General features: G+C 39.0%; 1 long non-coding RNA gene across 1 annotated transcript; it reads left to right on the top strand.

The window, feature by feature from the left end:
- The first annotated feature begins 948 nt into the window (after positions 1-948).
- LOC113007969 (uncharacterized) lies at positions 949-2155 on the top strand. The gene is made up of 2 exons (XR_003269967.1): positions 949-1197; positions 1532-2155. It is a non-coding gene; the product is annotated as an uncharacterized LOC113007969 (long non-coding RNA).
- The last annotated feature ends 17871 nt before the right edge of the window (positions 2156-20026 follow it).

Genomic DNA, 20026 nt, shown 5'->3' with positions numbered 1-20026 from the left:
CAAATCCATCTTGCATTTTGTCTCTGAGCTACTGCAACACAAATCATCAGTATTCCGTGGATGGCGGCCATTTTAACCCTGGGTGGGTTCCCCCCACCACCGCCACCTCCCTCTTTCTGCACCTCACATGTAATTTATGAAGCTTAAAATAGTTCTCATAAAAACAACAACTTTAGCACCGAGGAAGATAATATTAATTGTTTTCCTGGGATTTTCGGGCAATTTTAAGTTCCAATGAAAATACAATTTTATTATTTACATGCAAGTAAGTGAAATAATGATCATATAAATAAATATTTAAATTAAAAACAAAAACACAGCTGAATAAGTAGAGGACCGTTTCCCCACTGTTTTGGCTAACTTGTGAGGCTAAGTGGAAATCTGCATCCTCCAGCTTGGAAATAATGCAAGTTAAAATCTAATTTACGAGGCAACAAATGGAGCAAATTGTGTTTTAGATTTTATCCACGTCATAATGCCCCTGATTTTGAAAATTAACCACGGGTGTAGCTGAGATCAAATTCAGCACTGTGGCATACAAAAAAAGAAAAAGAAAAAAAAGCAAGTTACACCTCAGCTGGAAATAGCAGCGGCACAGTTCCGTTGCCTGCGGCTGCCGAGTAAAAAAATAAAAAATAAAAAAAGACATTCTAACCCTACAAAGAAGAAAAAACCATGGTTAGAAAACTGTGCAGAGAGGTGGTGTTTTACAGAATCCTGGGTTTGAATTTTGTCCATGCAAACTGAGGAAAAGGTGAGGTTGGGGAGAAATATCATTACAGTGATTGTCAATTAAGCACATGCAACTGGTTATGGTGAAATTACACATGCACTTTATCCTGTATAGACTGTGTATTAAATACATTTTTAAATGATGGCTTAAAAAGAGAAGTAGTACATTTAATTAAACAAGAAAGCATTTGTTGGAGCAGGCTGTGCAGCGCATTTTGCGCTCCTGATTGGACACAAAGCCGACAGGCCACGCCTTCTCAGTGGAGAGTAATATTTACACATGGCGAAGTAGTGTTACTGTTTTAATGAGAACAAGAGCTTCTAACAGCATTTAAACTCATCTGTATTCAGGACATCCTGCAAAAAACATTTTTTTTGGTGAGGGGTTCATGTATGCTGTCTCTGCTGAAGATCAGGAGCTGTACAACAAGGGAGGAATCCAGCTGTTCATTCAAACTGTCTGAGGTAAACTAGAAAAGGTACCCTTTCTTTATACAGGCAGGGTCCCAAATTCATTCGTACTGAAAGACGCGAAACAATTATTTAATCAGATCTCAAAGAAAGTTACTACGTCGGCATTGGCATAACATATCGCGATGTCTCCTTTGTGTAAGTGAGCAGCGTTCATCTCCATCCCGATGTGTGTGTATGGGGAGGGGGGTCATTGTTTGTTACCCGCGCTGGTTCAAGAGAAAAGAGAGCTGTAGTCGTGGAAAAAGCTGCAGAAGAAGCCCTTGTTTTAAGATTAGAGCTGTACTGACATCTAGTTTCTTTCAATGTCTTTATGCTTTTGTTAAAGGACTCCTTGGCTGCTCTGTTTGCACCTGATTGTGGATTACAGAGCATCGGATCAAGACTGAACTTCACAGCAAGCAGCTGAGTGACCTGGGAGATGAGTTTCAGCTTTAAAAAATGTGTCGTAAAGGCAGGGCTGGTACTTAGTTTGAAACGGATTTTTGGCTGACGAGCGTGATATTAAAAAAGGGGGATGAGGGGCAAGGTCTGTTTTGTTTGTCTTATCATTAAATCCACAAATTAAAATTAAGAAAGTGACTAAAGTGCTCTAGTTCTGATATTAGAGAATCAACTGTAAAGTATTAGGATGTCTTGCTGTAGATTTGTGGCTTTACAAAATTTGAAATCAGTAAGAACAAAGCACAGCAAAGGAAATAAAAAAAAAGCTCACGTTAATGTTGTTTTTTGTTTGTCTATTCACATTCTTTTTATGCTTTTTTCCTGGTGTAAGAACAAACCAGTGTAATGTTATGCCTACTGTAAGATGATGAAGCATAAGTTTCAGGTTGATTGTGCCATTATGTAACACTTAGTGTTTTCAGTTACTCCATGGACTGTTTAATAGCATAATTTAATTCATGTCAACAAAATCCAGATCCTCCAAATAAAAGGATTAGTTTGACTTGAACGGGTGTGTTCTTTTTAATATTCATTCACTTCCTTTCTTCTCTTATCTAAACTAATCACAAAATACAGGACAGGAACAGCTCTGCAGAAATTCCCACCTCTCCAGAACCACCCTGTTGTTCCAGAGCATGTTTTATGCAATATCATATCTCATTTTTATTGTAAAACCGACAGGCAGGATTTAATTTCTTTCCTCATAGAGTCGTTCGCTAAGCCTTTGGCATCAGGCAGCAGGAAAGATGATCTTTCACACACACCCTGACCATCTGTAAACAGTGACAGAGGATGTGAATGTCAGAGGACACCACTGCCAGAAGTCCTTCCTTCTATGGCCTCTGCTGTCATCAGGGATCTACCAAACTGTGTGTGGTTGGATGAGCAAAACAGGCAGACACTTTTTTCCCCCTTAGGAAGGTCATACAGTAAGTAGGTGTTATTTTGCAACCTGTAAAGTCTGCACTTCTCCTCCTCAAAGGAAATGAACTACACAACTACTTTATTTAACTACTTTTGTTCTGCAGTTGTTTATGCCCGCGGAACAACAAATGTGAAAACATTACCAAAGAGCTAAACACAGCACTGGATACTGTCTGTTAATAAACCACTGACTGATATTTGTTCTTGGTTTGCACAGTCCAGATCTGATGCAACTAAAGTACTGACAATAGTTTTTTCATGCTGGCAGCTCCTACTCCTAAAACATGCCTGTACAGCTCACTGAAAAGGATTTCCAGTGAAGTTATGCATAGCATAACAGTAGGGCTACGGTGTGTTTCTTTCAATAAGAGCATGCAGTAGATGAAAATTGACCATAAAAAGAGTGAAAATTGATGTCATACTAAAATGAGAAGAGCTGGTACTTTAATTCATGGTTCTTGTGTTGAGCTTGTGTCCTGTTGAGTCATGAAACACATTAACCGTGAGAAACCTGCAGCCAAACGAATAACAGTAGCTGAGGAACCTCCCCACATGGATCATGCATTGTGTCACAGAAACTGATGTGCGTGGATTTATCGCAGCTCTTATGTGTTAGTGATATTGATATAATTGTAACTGTTATAAATGACTCACTCGTCCGGGTATGATTTAGAGGGCTTGGCCAAAAAGGCTCTACTCCTCCTTCCTTGTGTGAAAGATAGCTCACTGATGTGAGGAAACCTGAAGTAATTCATACATTACGCAAGCCTTTGACTGCAATGCTCTGATAGTCTATATCAAAAAGTATTAGTGCCTGTACCCTTTTCTGATGCTCTTATGGATTTCCTTCTTGGTATTTTCTGTATGAAATTATGAGTGAATAAATTGCATCTTCATTTATCTTCGAAAAAACCTTCTGTGCTGACTGTGATACTCAGCTCTCAGCACTTTACATAATTATATTAGTCTTCTGCTACACCACGAAATTGATTGCCCAAGAAAATGAACCTGGCTTATGCTATAAATTACACCTATGGATCATAAGAAATGTGTTATTTTGTTTAAAATAGTACCTAATATAATTAGAGCTCTAATTCATGGCAAGCTACAAGTGTGGCTATTACAGTAACACAGTTTGGAATTTAATCTGTCTCCTGGATAAAGAATGATCCTGTGTGGTTTTCATTTGTAATCCCAGACACATTATTTCAGTAAAATAGTCTGTGACTTTTAGATATGAGAGATGGATTGTTGAATGAATAACTATATTCATAAGTTTCTGTATTAAAGTTAACAATTCATCCAAGGAAGTTTCAACGGTCAATCCTACAGCCTGCCCTGTTTTACTCTGGAAGCCATTTTCTTGGGAATATTTGCCAGTGTCATCTTTGCTGGAAAGCCTACAGCAGAACACAAGCAAACACCTGATTGAAATATTTACAGGAGAGGAGAATGACACCTGAAAGATTTACACTGATGGGTGATGTTGTTCAAATCATGGAAATGTGTATTTAAAGGATAAGGCTGTCACTGGTTTGCGTTTCCCTTCGCATTAACAAATTCCACAAAAAGGACCAAAACCAACAGCGTGCTAATAGGTCTTTCAAAACTGTCCAACTTTCCTGCTGTGTCTGACTCATTCTGCCCCGGGCCAATTTGCTCCCTCCGAAGATGTAATTTTCCAAAGACCACTACAAATAGTTTCATTTTAAAACATAGATTAATGGTGCATTTGTTGAGGACTTTGTGTTTCAGGCACACTTTAATAAATACAGTACTTGGTGCTGGGGAAACTGTACAAGGGTTAGACTCCACATCAACCACTGTGCCTACATCCATTGCATTGAAACACTTAACATTTCTTATTACAGACAGGAATAAACTATAACACCACCACTACCTGTGCTTAAGTTATCCATGCTTGTTGGACCACTTCATTGTTGGTTTTGGTCATTTTTGGAGATCTGTGCACCAATAAAATGATAATAACACTACCTTTAACTGTCAGTTAAGTAATTATTTATCCCATAATGTCTTCCACATTACCTTTGAAAATTACAGCACTATTTCTTGTGATAAAGTATGAAATAAGGTTGATCATTTGTGTAGTTTAACACAGTCTTGTTACCATGCCTTGAATTGATTTGAGAGATTGTGCATTTCAAATACTTCTAATCATAATCAGGCATCAAATATTGAAAGAATCTTTGTTATCTTTAAAAACTATCACTGTGTCTGTCTATGCCACGCATTAGGTAAGCTTATTTGACCTTACTGATTACTTTCTTCAAATTTCTAATTTTGTCAAATGTAATTGTTTCACTGTTATAACAGCAGCAAATTTAAAGGAAAACGTTAAAGTCTCATTTTATATTTCTGTTTTCTTTGGAGACATATGGCAAAGCCCTAAGATTTATTTGTCTAACCAGTATAACCCAAGTCTCACATAAATTTTTAGATTTTTTTAAATCACCTTTTGGTTTGGACTACATCTGATCTGACCTCACTGACCTCAAGTTAAAATCTACTATGTAACAGTCGACTATAGATTATTATTATTTTTTATGTTAAGCCCATTTAAATAAAACATTTAAAGAAGATCAGCTTTCTTTTGCTGGAAACTTGGTATCTTAAAATAAGATAAAATGATTGAAAATAAGATTAGTGCTGGGTGTGTTTACTTATAGCAACAGTTCACAATTAAGTTAACAGCCAACTATAACAACCAATGAGGATCCATGTGAAAGGATGACAGACACCATGGCTCCAGTCATCGCAGTGCTGGTCACTTTGATCTAGCAGACTCACATATCGAGACAACTATTGGATCACTTTGGCAATTTGTACTGACAATAATTCCTCTGGGGGGGGACTTTAGTGTTCTCTTGTTTCTTTAGTGCCACATCAAGGTGATGTTTTTAGTTTGGGGTAAAAAAAATTATTATCACATTTGATTCTGACTTTTATGCTCCCCTGGAGGATGAATCTCAGTTTCAGCATAGCGATCCCTGACTTTTCCTGTAGTGTCACCAGCTGGCTAATGTTACTACTACTGTGGTTGAAATATCTCAACATATCCTTGATGGATAGGGCCAAAATCTGCTGCAGGCTTTCATGATACCCAGAGGATGGATGCATGCCAATAACTTTTGTAATTTTTTTAACTGTTCACTTAGAATTCAAGCAAATAAAAGCCTCAACCTTGAGATGGGAGATTTTGTCCCAGCAAACAAGCCAAAACACCAAAACTGTCAAGACACAAACAAATGACAGTCATTTAATAAAATTACAGATCTTGCCATCTTATAGACAGTTTGCAGTGTCTCCCTTTTGAAATTACCAGTCTTAGGAACATTTCCTACTTCTGTTGTTCTCCTTACCTACAGGCCTCTGCATTACAATCTAAAATCCAAGAGCGCAGAGGCAGCTTGCAGGGTTAAGTAATTCTGCACCATCGAGAAAGACATTTGATTTCATTTGTAGTGTGTCTTGCAGCGGGCGGAGGTGAGCCCACCTTTGGCTGCGGGAGGAGTGAAGCGGCACACATATCTAGTGCTGGGAGACACAAAATTGACAATGCATTTATCTTTGAATAATGTAAATGTCCTGAGAATACGGTGGCAGTGGTCCTGGTGTGTCCACCGAGGGTGCAGGGCTGTCACACACCGAGCTCTCTGGCCCCGCTGCAGCATAATGTAGCCTCCGGCTCCCCTCGAGCATCCCGCTGCTATGCTCTGCTCTGCCTCAGGCCCACATTCCTGCTTCAGCACACTGCACTAGCTCCCCACTTAATTTACACTCTGGTAGGAGAGGGAGTTAATGCAGAAAAGCCTGCCAAGTTGAATCTTATCTTCTTTCCCTCTTAAGCGCGAGCTAGTTCAAAGCATAGGTGGAAGGCGGTGGTATTTTTCCTGCACATCTGTGTGATATTTGTCTATCAGAATGTTAAACATAAAATGAAATCAGAGATGTGTGATGAGGCTACACACTTCCCGTGTTTGAATAGCTTCTATTATCTTAAGTAGTTGGCATAACTTAAATGGTTCTATGAATAGTGTGAGTTATTGTGTCCAAGAAATGTGCAGCCTCGTGACTAAAACATGTATTGTTTAAAATGGATGGTTCCTGGCAGGCTGACAGTGCTGTTCAGTGAGGCAAAGTGCCAGTAAATTGTTTGTCTTCTGCAGTGCAGCCCTATAATTCTTCTGGGAACCAATGGCATTGTGTTTGCCAAAGAGAATAATGATAGATGGGATAAAATCAAACTAGAGGATTTTGGGATGCACTCTGACCACCAGGCATAATCTGAATTCATTTGTGTCCCCAGAAATAGTGCCATTGTTACCTTTCTGAATTCCCAGTATTCGTCTGTCCCTGTCTGATTTTTTATTTTTTATTTTTTTTGTGGGGGGGGAGAGATTGTGTACTGTGTACGTAATGATTAATATCATCACATTTCTTATTCAGTTATTACAATTTCAGTCTGTTTATTGCCCGCATTGAAATGGTACACCTATACATTCATGTACAGTCTGCCATGAGTACCATTGGACTATACAGGAGCTGTATGAATAGAACTATGAACCAATTAACGCAACTGTAATAAGCACTGGCTTGTAATGACTCCAGTTCTGAGGTGTAAATGTAAATGCGCAATCTGCCTGTTCAAGTGTCCTGCTGGCCCAACAACAGGATCACATCTCCATCTGTGCTCTCTCTGGAGTGGCCAGACAATACATTTCCCCCCGCCAGACGTTCCCATTTGCTCGAGCAGAGGTTTTTCCAGCTATTTCTATGGTTACAGGCAGGATAAGTGCCCTGACTGTTTGCTTACAGTTCTCTGACCAGAACTAGTCTTTTCTCATTTGCAGAGACACTTGGGCTTTTTTTTTTTTTTTTGCTGAGAAATATTTAAATGTGCTATCCTTGGCTTTCAAGCGTTTTGTTGCTGCTGCTGCAGTTCCACAGGACGCGAGAAGCGAAAGACGAGCACGGCTGTCAGTGGAGTGTGATTTGTTGCAAGCCCAGCCTTGCCAACTGTGAGGTACTGAGGTGTGACCATAGAGATGCCTACAGTCGCCTCAGGGCCAGCCAGTCAATTACACAATACTGCCTACCCAGAGCAACGATATGTGCTCAGTAATGGACCAACGGCAGACAGGCCTCACAATTGTTTATACTGATGCCATTGATAGAGATTTTTTTTTTTTGTTAAAAGATTTTCATTTTCATTCTGTCAAATAACGCATTGGTCACCTGTGAAAATGATTGTGTCTGCATGAGAGTCTGTTTGCAGTACAGTGAGAATTTGTATTAGGATATTTTCAGCAGGCTGTATCAAAAGAGTAATACTGTGGACCTCGACTGTTTATGAGGACCATGTGTGGGAAACTCCAAGCAGGTCCTTGCTCAAAGCAACAAAAAAGATGCCTCTTCTTTGTGAAGCACTTTATCGGGTGGATGCAGATGTGCTTTTTGTTGGAACCTTGCACCTCATCCATTACACGCAGTCTGCCAGAGAGATAGTGCAGAATGAATCCATTCAAAAGGTCTATGACAGGGCCTGCTGCTCAGCTGAACTTTCTGTGAACTAGGCTCAACAGCGGGATCCATGCATCAAAAAAAAAAAAAGAAGTTATTTCTCTTTGCTGCTCTGGCCTGTGTTTCATGCAGATTGCTACTATCATCACGTCTGGCATCCTCATGTATCAATCTGTCAATCTGATATTTGTTTGAGGGCTGTATCTGTCTCCGAGGATTCAATCTCTGAAAGAATAAGTGTGAGCTTGGAATTTTGTGAGCATCTTGATGCAACAAGGTAAGATTTTGTTTTTTGCAGTTTTTGCATTCTATATTTTTTACAGCTTATAAAAGCTGTAAATTAGTTTGTTTGTTTTTTGCATGGATACAGAACAATAATTGTATTACTTTTATAGTCTCTATTACAATAGTATAACTGTTTTCATTTGCCTTATAAGGACCATATGATATTTAAAATTATGTTGTAGTTATTGTTTTTGTAGCTTCAAATACATGAATGAATATCTTGGGAATATGCTGGAGTGTTAGTAGGTGGATTTAGATAGCGCTAGGCAAGCAGCTAAGCTATGATAACAAAATATGGGCTGTAACCCTGTATTTCTCAAAGAGGTTTGAAAGTAGGCTTAATCTTTTGGTCAAAAAATGCCAGACAGATATTTTTCAAAAATATTTCTTTAAGGCATTATGTTTAAATTATTCACACTACCATTAACATTTACAGGGAGGTGTTAGAGATATAAATTTCTATACCAGCAGCAACTTAAGGAGTAGTTGTGCAGTACAGCAGCATATCTGTTTTTAGCCTTTCTTCTATTGCCCATTCATTGTACTCATTAAACACACTCGCTAAGGTTTCATTTGTTTGGAAATAGCAAATCGATGCCGGTCCTTGAGTTTCATTTGAAATGATGCCTGTATTGACTGTTGTGGACAAGCCTTGTACACAAGTCATGTATCAGTCTACAAGGAAGTTAAACAAACTAAAAACGACCCCACAATGAGAAAAGGGGAAACTGAAACACAGTAAAGTCTAGAGATCGTCCGAAATTATGTACTAGGTTAGAATCACATGTGTGCTGGTTTTGTGTTCTCATTCATTTTGAATACGAATGAATATTTTCAGAAACTTTGCTGGTATGAAAATCTGTATTATCAGTCATTATTAATAGAAAATATATAATACAGTTTACCCATAAGTGATGTTTCACAGTTACAGTTGTGATTTATTTTTCTTTATTAGCTTCTCATAATAAAATAATTTTTAAAATGCTCCAGTTCAAGCAAAAAGGCATCTCTGACCACTAATGCTACAGAGACTCTGGCACTATTGCCATAGACCTTGGGTTGCAATATGAAAAGTCAGTGGACACAATTTAATTTCTGTCAGCAGTCAGGCTCCACAGCCACAATGGATTTCTTTTATGCCTTAGCCTCTGACTCTCACCAAGCATCTGTGTGAATGGAAAACACAGTTTCTCCTAAACCCCTTCTTCCCCTCCCCTCCACCCACTGCTTCTGCCCTTAAGGTGCATTTCATCCACATAGAAAATGAAGTTATATCTGAACTTCGACCAATAGTCTTGGTTGCCCAGGGGAAAGCTCGCCTTAGTATGGCCAGGCAGCAGAGACTGCACAGGGCTACACAAGTCCATCAATCTCCCTCTGTTCTGCACAATGCCTGCATACATACCATAACCATTTGAAAAATATTTGCTGATATGAAGTGGGTTCTTTCTTTAACACAAAATGCAGAAATTATGTTAAACACTACATTTTTTCTGGAGTTGTGTTACACATTAGATTTCTTTATTGGTTCAAACGGTCCTGACTCTTTATTGTTACAGCTGCAGCATCTTAGACGAGTCATTAGGACCCGTCTTGGTGTAAAATCCTCGGACCTCTTGTCCTGAAGCTGCGTGTTGAAGGGTTGGATTTTGTCCAAAAGCCCCTGAGTAAAGCCCTCTGATGAAAAATGTCTTGCTGACAGCTCGGGTGCTGTAAATGTTCAAAATGTGACTGCTGCCACTCCTAATGACATGTAGAAGAGCAGCGTGTTTGTGGCTCTTTTGCTTATGGTGACTGACAGCTCTCAAGTCTGGTTTGACTGACAGGAAAATAAATTACACAATTTTCTTCTTCAGAGGTGCTGACATTAGATTTCTCTGGGCAAGGGCTTGTTGAATGTGAAGAGTTTGTACACATAACCAGACCACCATGCAATATCTTGGACCGCTATTAGCAATGGATCAAATCTTCAGAATAAATTGTGGGCTCTGGGATGAGAGTCTAGATTTAGCCCAGCTGCCCTTTTCCCCTTCTTTTTTTAGCTTCACAGCTGTGGCTCTGGAGGTAGAGTGAGCTGTCTACAAGTCTGAAGTTTAGTAGTTTAATCCCAGGCAACTATATCCTTGGGTAAGATACCAAACCCCGAGTTGCCCTTGATGCATCCATCGGAGTGTGGGTGTGTGTGAATTTTAGACAAGGTATTTCAGTATATTAAAAAAAAAAGCTCTTGTTTGAATGTGTGTGTGACTGAGTGAATGCGGCATGTAGTAAAGAAATGCTTTGAGTGCTAGGTTAAAATAGTAAATGGTAAATCTGCCCATTTACCATTTATCTTACTGGTCTAACCAGCTTCAGGACAGCAGTCAGCTAAAAAGCTCTGATGAATCTGTGCTAAATACTTAGCACCAAATTTAGGATACACCAAATAAATACTTAGCTGGTGAGGACAGCAAGCTTTTGGGGTATATAAAGAGCCTTCTCCCTTAGAATATACAAAAAACAAAAAACGAGTGCAGCATCAACATCCATCAATGGCCACATGGTTTTGCATGAGATGTTATCCAATCACGTTGATGCCTTTTTACTGTGACACTGTGAAATTTCATTAATGACATGTTGCTAACCTTTTCGGATTTCTGCCATCTCATTATAAATCACATCACCTGCCACTAGGACGTTGTTTCACACAACTCTTCAAACCTCCTCAGCTTTTGCTGTTTTAGTTTCAGTACTCTATGTATGTAACTCAGCGAGAAACTCACAAGTCTATTGTTCATTATCTAGTCGCCAATGTTTCCTCCTTCTCTCTGCGTCTCCTCTCTCTCCTCAGCAGTTGCAACCAGCTGGTTGTCACATGAGGACAGCCACCTAAGAGACGGTATGCTCTCACAGATCATTTGTCTTAATTAAAATTTAATGAAATGCAGCTCTCTTTACTATTGTGTCTTGCAGCTCATAAATGAAACATTGTACTTTATAGCATTGCCTTTACAGTGTTCATTTAGGCCTGCTGAAACAAATGGTATACTAGCAAATATAGTATATAGCTGTTTTCACTCGTGAACAATTTTCAGAGAATACAGTTGGGACATTTTTTTCACAGTCTTCTCACACAGCAGACACATTCGCTTTACATGAGATGCTCTGTGTGGTTTAAGCAACCGGAGGCAGCACACATGACGCCCACTCACTAACGGTGACAATTAGCTGCACTAGTTGCGTATTCCTGCGATCACACAGACTTTGCACTAGAGAGCGGAAAGGTTAAAGCTGTGTTGCACATTTGCATTCAGAAATGAACCTCTGTCAGGTTAATCTTTAGAAATGCCACTGCCTGAATAAATTAGGCTTTCAAAGCCAAGAGATGCCTGTTTTCAGTACAGCTACACAGCCCATGCAATGAATTATGTCATTTCTAACAGCCACTCCTATTGGCTGATATCACAGCCCAAGTGTAAGCTATTATTTTTGTTTTAAGTAGCATGCAACTGAGGAAGAGGCCATGCTAGCAAGTGCTCCATCCTCTTCTGTGCCGTCTCTCTTTAACTTGAATAATTTCAATTTCAGATTTGTAACTTTTTTTGTTATTTTATTCTGTACATTATTATTTTTTCTTAATTTAATTTTAAACTTGGCAAAACTGGCAAGGTGGGACAGTGACTCTCAAGACCACCTCACAGTGACAGCCACACTAAGTCTTAAACACCTCATGGACTTCATCAGCTTTGAGAACTGAAGAAACCTCTCAGATGAGAGGTGAAACATCTTCATGAGCCTATAAAAAGAAGTCTAGTTCAAATCAAGTACTTGAGTCTTCAGTGACCTGAATGACTGGCATCTTACAGACATATTCAAACGTGATCTTTTACCACTTTTATTTTCATTCATCTTTTTTCCTTTCTCTTTAATAAAATATTAAAGAATACATTAATATTAAATGAATTAAATGTACATCACTGCATTTTCTCACTGTCTTGGTCCCTGGCAATATTTGCTATCTAAAGATATGCCTTCACCATGAAAGAGTTTACTTTTTGATGACATGAATGTGCGCCACACATGCCTTACCATGCCTTTAAAAACAGTGTTCATCTGTCTTTCTAAAGAATGACACACAGTGTGAAATATAGTATGACTTTGTAAGAGTTGAAGATATATAAAGACAAGTTGAACACTGACTTCATGATTTTAATAAACAATGGTTATATTTTGTGGCATCCAAAATGTGTACAGCCCACATGAAACTGTTAACGCGGAAGGTGCACAGTGTGAGCAGCATTTTAGCCGAGCAGCAGTAACAGCTCTGTTGGTGCATCTGTGTGTAAAAAAAGAATGCGTTCAGGCAGATTATCAAGCTATAATCTCTCCCATTTCGTTTACGGGCAGACAGGGTGAGTAAAATGCAAGCTGTTATCCCGCCTGTTGCCCCACTCTACTGGTGTACCAACTGTACTTTGCATTTATGATTTCTTAAGTTCCTCTGCATCTTCCAATCTATCCTCCAGGATTAGCGTTACTTTTTTGTTCGTGATGCTGACTTCTTTAACTCCCGCAGGCCTCAACTCATTTTGCTTCATGTTTATCTAAACACACCTCAGGGAGTCATCTTAACCAGAGCAGAAAAGGTTGCAAGTCATGCTGTTGCTATGGATACTGGCAGTTTAAAGATTCTTTGAGCGATGTGTCCCGATGCAAAAACAAAACCAGAATCGGTGGCAGTGTAGTGGCGGAGATTATCATGCGGACAAACTGCATGATGTATTGAAGAAAGGTGTGAAAAATGTCCAGTGTTCCACAAAGCAAGCCTCTGCGTTAGATCAAAATGTATGCAGAAGGTACAATCGAGTCATCTTGGGTTGTAATAAACTCACACTGATATTCTTCTTAAGTGATCAGTTTGAAATGAGTTTTATAGTTTCGGTGTGCAACTTGCTTGACAGGTGGTAGATTTATGGCTTTAGGCAGAAAAAGCATCTTGTTGATACACTTGAAGCATTTCAGAGACAAATCACAACCACGAGCAGTGTATGCTGGTGATACTAAATAACGAATAAATACATTTTTTTTTACCTTATTGACTGATGCTTTGCCTTTATATTGCATAAAGAAAGATTTTACATCCTTCCAAGTTTTTCTTATATGTCAGACTCACCTTAAGATGGGTTCATTTTTCTCATTAATTTCCACAGAACAGACTATGACAAAGCAAAACTGCTTCTTGGAGTTTTTTTGTTTTCGTATAAAAATAAAAGAACATCCTATGTATGTACTAAAAAATCAGACATTTCGGTATGAGACTTGCAGTTTATCTCTGGAAAAAAAAACACTTCTATCAACTGTCACTTTGATTCTTTTACTGGAATACATAAGTGCCTCATTAAACTACGTGTTAACAATTAGAAATGATTTGTAGGAGGTCCTGTTGGAGAAAAACTTATTTTTGTCTTGTACACTAGAGCTAGGTCCATGAGTTTTTGGACAATGACCACATTTTTATAATTGTGCCTCTATACACCACTGCAGTGGATTTTAAATCAGACAATCGGGGTGTAAATGAAGGGGGACCTCAAGTTTTATTTGAAGAGGTTTTACAAAAGAATTGAGAGTTAAAGGTGATTGGACTATTGACCGACAAGCTCTTTCATGGCCAGGTGAGGCCTTTTCCCTTGTTATTTTTTATAGAAAGGATGTAGAGTTAAGTCCAAATGTTACACTTGCATTTGGTAGATTCTCAATATGAGGTCCAGAGAGAGCTTAAAGCTACAAAATCAAAATAAAGCAATCAGAATGAAAGCAAAAACTTTAAAAGTAGCCAAATCAAAAATCTGATGCATTCTTATAAAGGAGGAATACTCTGGCCAGCCCAACAACACCAAACAACGAGAGTTCATGATAACACAATTATTTCTGTTGTTAAGAAAAACATTTTACCAAGTAAAGATTGCTCTCGTAAATACAGAGGGTTTACAACAAGGTGGTTACACTCAGGAAGGGGGGGGGGGGGGGGGGGGGGGCAGATTAGACTGTGCAGGCTGAAAACATCTAAAACAGCCTCTGAAAGACAAAACTTTGGAGCAAATGAAACCATGATTAATTATTTTTATTTATTAATGATGTGACTGCTGATAGAGGTAGCAGGAGGAATTTTGAAGTTTAAGAGCTTCACTCTGCAAAACTGATCAGACGGTGCTTCACGGCGCAAACGCATAATGACCCGAAGCAGCCCAAGAGTTTCCAGAAGGAAACAAATGGGATTTCCTTCCGCTGCCAAGTCAGGTACCTGGTCTCAGCCCAAAAGAATAAAACTGAAGGCAGAGAAATGAACAAACAACAACAACCAAGAATGAGTGCGGTAAAAGCCTAAAAGAGCATCTTAAGTGAGAAAACACAGCATTTGGTTTGAGTTCTACTCTTTAGAGAGTCATTGACTGCAAAGTTATAAAAACATGTTGTTAAACCCTTTGAATTGAGGTTAAAGGTCAGCACTTCAGTCACATATTAATACAAAATTACAGAACTTGTGTCATTGTCCAAATATATAGGGATCCGACGTTCATAGTCACCATGCTGTTAGAGAAGAACAACCACTGGTGCAGCACTCCCCCGATCAGGCCTTCATGGTAGAGTGGCCAGACAGAAGCCATTCGTCACTAAAATGCAGATGACAGCCCACTGAGAGTTTGCCAGAAGGCACCTGAACAACTTGCAGACCATAAGAAGCAAAATCCTCTGGTTTGTGTGGAGGAAACCAAGCAATGAGCATCACCTCATTAATACTATCCCTACAGTCAAACACAGAGCTGTGGGGATGTGTTTTTTCTGCAACAGGGACTTTGAGACTAGTTTGAATCAAAGGAAAGATGTAGAAAAACATAGGGCAATCCTGAGTAACTGTGTCTGCGGTGCTGAAATTCTCTGGCAGGCACAAAAGTTTACATTTCAGCAAGACAACAACCCACAGTATGTGGCCAAGAACACACAGCAGTGGCTTCAGAAAAACTCTGCCAAAGACTTTTATTGGCCCAGCCAGTTTCGGGACCTGAATCCAACACAGCTTCTCTGGAGGCAGGCTGTGCATGTAACATCATTCCCAAGAAGGGCTAATGTGGTTGTGACTGCCAAAGGTCTGTTAAGGGTATGAATGCTTAAACTGAATGCTTTAATATTTTTGTTTTATACAAATATACAGTGAATCCAAAAACCTGTTTTTGTTTTTGCATTCAAAATATATTATGATGAGCATTTGACAGCACAAGATCAGGGTGAAATAAAAAAAAGATTTTCAGAATGCACAGAAGCACAAGGTGTGCTTGGCTGGAAAGGTCATGCAGAGGTCATCATTTCTTTAAAGATTAGCATAATTTAGCTTTCATTTGAGTTTGACACCATTCATAGAGATATAGACACAACACATGTATAAAAAGAGGGTAGAACATGCAACAAAGACCCCCTCCAGCCCAGAGTTTTACCACTTAATGATTAAGGCAATAAGGAATAGTAGATTTTTCATGAAGCGTAGAGCTAACTCTGTGTATTCCTTGTTTTAATGAGTATACAAACGATCCATTAAAAGAGGCATTAATTGTCACCATGATAACATAACTTGTTTCCATCTACATTGAAATATGTTATGTTATAAATAAAGAGCAGAAACATGTCAATCATGGATACCACAGAGTGATAAAAACATACCTACTATATATTTTTTATTTATTTAAAAATAAATTTTTTTCTAATGCAATATTAAATTATTTCGCGAAAACTAATTACAAATGTTTATGAACTAAGACTCTCACTCTCACCTGCACTTACTGTGTTTAAATTCACTGTAACCCAAGATGATGAATTCAGAAAGGGAAGAACTTTTATGAGGTGCGAATTACAGGTGGGGGTCATTAGAGATGATTAAGGGTGATATAATGAGTTTAATTCCCACCTTTGTCTAATATTGGGCTATTACCTTTCTCCCAACTAGCCTTTTAATGTCCTCGCCTCGCAGCCTTTAACATAAATTAGCTAAACTTACCCTGACCTCAATATCTCTGTGCTCTTCCTTTAATTTGTAGGGGACAGACCTTCGGTGACTTGCTGTTCACGTTAGCTGGTATCTGGTTCGCTGCACCTACGTATGCATCATGTCTTTTCTTTGTTAATCTGCCGATATTAGTACAGCAGTTTAGCTCTTAGCTCTAAAGATTTGTGCAGTTTTATTATTATAAGTTATATTAAGGTTCATCAGGTTTTGGACAACAGTAGAGTTTTTATAGTTTTGTCTCTTTGCACCACTGCACTTTTTTTTTAAATTAAACAATCAAGAAGTTCTAGGTTTTCCAAAAAGTTAGCATGTTTAGAGGGTCAAAAGAAATGAGACGTGGCCACGACACCTTTATTCCACGAAAATTTAAAGAGATAACCCTGGAGCTGATGTGTGTTAAACTTGGTTTTTACTAATTCTCTCAGTATAAATATAGGGTCCAATGAGATGCCAATACATAAAAAGAAGGCTGACATTAGGCTGAAAAACCCAAATAAACCAGATAACCAAAACTTTGGGAGTGACCAAGTCAACAGTCTGGGTCATCTTTAAAAAGAAGGCATGAACTGGCCACCTCAGTAAGAGAAGGTCTGGAAGATCACAGAGGGGAAAAAAAGTGCACGATGGGCAGAATTATTATCACGGTTAAGAAAAACAAGCTCACACCCTCTGACCAAGTCAAGAGCTCCTGAGGTTTCTCAGTGATCAAGTCAATCACCTGATCTCAACATATTATATTATGCATTTCAATACCTGAAGACAAAACTGAATGCAGAAAAACCCACAAACACACAGCAGTTGCAGGTGGCTGCAATAAAAGGCTACACAGAGTGTCTCAAGGGAGGAAACGCTGCATTTAGTGATGTCCCCGACTTCTAGTTTTCAGGTAGTCATTGACTGTGAAGCATTTTTATCCAAGCATTAGAAAAAATATCTTATAAACTAACATCACATGAATGATGTTAGTTTTTCCAGCTACCTCTGAACATAGTCATATCTTAATAAAAATCCACTGCAGTGTTGTGCAGAGGCAAAATTTGTTTTTCACAGCAGGCTGTAAACATACTTATTTCTGCTCTAAAGCTGGGCATCGACTCTAATGACCATTTGAGGGTCTAGGGTTCCTGGCACTTGTGCGTTGTTGTGAGGGACCAAGCAGTGAAGGTCAGAAAAAAATGTTTTCATTGTGGGGTTTTATTTCACTCCCCAAAATGAAAAAGTTAAAAATATAATTAATGGGTCCATTAAAGAGGTCAAGTAAGCATAACTTCTCAAAAAGTGACTTAGAGAAAATTAACTCAGCAAACAAAGTATATACAACTTAATTTATAAACTGGCAAACAAAGACTAGGAGTGTAACTTTTATAGTGGTTTGGTCAAACCATTTACACACAATAGGGGAAACTAAACTAATCAATGGGAGATCAATACTATCCAAGCACAAAATAACCTAGCTAAACCTAGCTAGCTAGACAAGCACATGGTTGGTCCACACCTTTTGCACAGACAGGAAACAGCAAACTCCCCAAACCAGGTAACTCAAAATTAAGAGAAACATAATTAATATAACAGAATGCACTTAATAAATTTGAAAAAACACAGTAATATTATGGTTGCACACATCACTGTTTAAGTAAAGAAATTAATGAATTACGTTACTAAAATACGTGTTTAACTGTGAAACAAAACTAATGAGGTGTGTGGACTGATTTTACTAATGTGTGGCTGAGGCCATCCCAGTCGGCTTCATTTATTATATGTTGAGGTTTCAGTTTGGGGACAGCATTTAAATGTTGTAAAATGAGTCCACTGCATTAAGAAAGGCTTGGAAGAACAGCTGGAATAATTACCTATGATACACAACTTCAAAGCGACTGGACTGAGCAGTCTTTCATTAATTCCACCGATGTTCTTGTCGTGTAGAAATTTGTCCACTGTTTTGGTTTTCAGGCTTTCCAGTTGCGAAACAATAATGCAAGCTGATATGGTCGTGATAATAGCTTTGGGAGTTGGTATTTGTTTGCAGCTGAAGGGCAGCAGTTTAACAGTCAACCACTGATGTAAAGTAATACTGTACATGACATCTACACTCTCTGTTACTGTCATGTTTTTTGGACGGTGACCCAAAGGAGGAGGATCCAACAGCAGCTTTCATGTCTTTTTTTGAGTTTCTTGGCACATCGTGAACTGGGAGGAGACAGTCTCCCCTTTGAAGTGGATCAGCTCTATCTGAGCGCATTGTTAAGGCTGAGAAGAAGCTCAGGAGCAGACCCCTGGTTCCATCTTATCATTTACTTTCAGGAAGGGTGAAGGGTAAAGGCACTGGAATGATGGAACGCGGTTACCCAACTCTCATTGTTTTTAAGGGGCGCCTGTATGCATTCACGTTTCTCTTTAACTCTGAGCTCAGGGGGAAATTATAATTAATCTGTTAATGACAGTCGGGGCTGTCATAAGCTTGGGGAGTGTATAATAAATTGCTGTAATAAAAATTAAGATTGCATGCATCATTGAGGCCTTCAGAGGGTTTGTTTAATGTAGTTACAAAAATGGTAGCAGCTGATGTGGCGTCCACTGCTCTACCAGGAGAACGCTAATTTCTGAGTGACACTTAACCTGCTGTAGCTCAACCAAGGCTGAGGGAGGTGAGGAGAAACCTAATGAGTTTTTCTGCGTCCCATTTTGAGAACCACTGAACTGGATGGCCTGGTTTGTTTCCAAAAAAATAATAAAAAAGGACTTGCATTGTTCATGGGAAATTAGCTATATCCCCCTGTAAGTCTACCCAATTTCAAAATTCAAATAAAAGTATTATTATGGTCTGCTGCCCTGGACAATGAGTGATTGGTCATTATTTCTAAGTACCAAAACATCAACCAAGGGCCCTGAAAAGTCGTGCACGGGTTAAAGGTTACGTTATTCACTTGTTCCTCTTCTCCTTAACTTTAACATGAAAGATGCTGCATCATCTGTAACGCGGCCTTTGACTTTGAAGCCGCAGTTACAGTAGACCGCTTCTTTTGTTTGAGAGCCAAAGCTTCCTCTGTGGTGCAGGGTGCCAGAAAATGAGAAACCTTGACTTCTGCCCTGGAGGAAACAAAAGAGCAAATCTTAAGCATAGATGCACATTTTAGAAAACACTCTTCTTCCTTAAGAAGCACCTCAAAATATCAGTTTCAACTGAAATTTTTGCACAGCAATGTTCATGCACTCTACTTGAGATCTCTCAACTGTGATCTGCTAACATTGAAAGCATAAGTTGGCTGACCAACGTCCTGTGTCATCACCGCAGCCGTGTCTTGTCTTCTGGTGTTTTTAACCAGAAATATTTGTCAAGGAAGAGACTGGGAACCCTATCTTTGGTTAGGTTGTTTAGGACACAAGGGGCCTCGTTTGGGGTTTTAGCCTGCAGGCAAGCTGCTATATTGCACTTGTAGCCTGACACCAGTTGACATTGTATAGGTGCTGAGGTCACCCTACAAAAACACTGCTCTCTTTCTGGATGAAGCAACCAAACAATGGATAGTTGTTGTTGACAGACAGCCCGTGGAGCTCTAATTGAGACTAAGCTCACTTGGGTGGATTTTGCAATGA

The sequence above is a fragment of the Astatotilapia calliptera genome, chromosome 16 (assembly GCF_900246225.1).
Source record: "Astatotilapia calliptera chromosome 16, fAstCal1.2, whole genome shotgun sequence".
NCBI classification, from domain to species: Eukaryota; Metazoa; Chordata; class Actinopteri; order Cichliformes; family Cichlidae; genus Astatotilapia; species Astatotilapia calliptera.
This window is presented reverse-complemented; position numbering and strand designations above follow the sequence as displayed.